The sequence below is a fragment of the Octopus bimaculoides genome, chromosome 25, assembly GCF_001194135.2.
Source record: "Octopus bimaculoides isolate UCB-OBI-ISO-001 chromosome 25, ASM119413v2, whole genome shotgun sequence".
Taxonomy (NCBI): domain Eukaryota; kingdom Metazoa; phylum Mollusca; class Cephalopoda; order Octopoda; family Octopodidae; genus Octopus; species Octopus bimaculoides.
Window position 1 is genome coordinate 6697735 of NC_069005.1, and position 1007 is coordinate 6698741.

The 1007-nt window shown below is 29.2% G+C and overlaps 1 protein-coding gene across 3 annotated transcripts in view; it reads right to left on the reverse strand.

The window, feature by feature from the left end:
* The window catches only part of LOC106873018 (ATP-dependent RNA helicase DDX19A), a 22523-nt gene that overhangs the window by 17711 nt on the left and 3805 nt on the right, over nucleotides 1-1007 (reverse strand). Inside the window, exon 1 of one of the 3 annotated variants that reach the window (XM_014920218.2) lies at nucleotides 774-838. The exons of 1 other annotated variant lie outside the window; for it this stretch is intronic. The gene's annotated coding sequence lies outside the window, so the exon portion shown is untranslated. Of the gene's footprint in view, nucleotides 1-670; nucleotides 690-773; nucleotides 839-1007 lie in introns of those variants that run through there. One more of the 3 variants, XM_014920219.2, reaches the window with a different exon arrangement.

The following is a 1007-nucleotide window of genomic DNA, read 5'->3' on the forward strand; positions in this document are numbered from 1 at the left end:
TATATATATATACACATATATCCCAAGTTGTTGATTACAAATGTCCGTCTGTATTTAAACATACATGCGCGTGCATAAGCATATAAATACTCATGTATATATACACATACATACATAAAACATTATACGCACTAAGTTACAGATCATATATATGCATAAAAGACGATTCATATATATACATACACACACACAAATTCACTTGTGACTAAGCCTGTCTAGTTCTACACATTTCACACGTGGTGGTCATCCTTTCTGAATATTACCACACTTTATATACACACGACAAATGTTTATCTACATTATTTGAATATATGTGTTGTGTATATAAACATATAACCACACACATATACGCATATGATACATAAGGCATTATACGCACTAAGTTACAGGCTATACAAACACACACACACATACATATATATGTATATATGTATACACACACGTTTGTATAATAATAAACACGCAAATTCACTTGTGACTTATTATTACAAAGCATAGCTTGGTCGTTTAAAAGCCCGTCTAGTTCTACACACTTCACACGTGCTGGCCACTCTTTTATATATATATATATATATATATATATATATATATATATATATACATACACACACACACACACATATATATACACAGAAAATGTCCTAATTTCGTCCCCCCAAGAAACACTTACAGCTATTAATTTCTCACAAGATACCAAGTCCCAATCCGTGCCGCCTAAAATGTTGAATGTTTGTAGAAAATATAATAATGATGATAATAATAATAATAATCACCTCAGCTATGTGTTGTGCTGTAAAGAAACTGACATACCACGCCGGTCGAAGAAGGAAGAGGAAGGGGGCGGAGCCAATAATAATAATAATAATGTTAAATAATATAAGTGTCAAACCCTAAGTATTTAGGGGGTGAAAAAATAAATTAAAATATTAAATTTATATATATATATATATATATAAAATATTATGATATTAAAATAAATAATAATGATTTATTTAATTTGACAATAA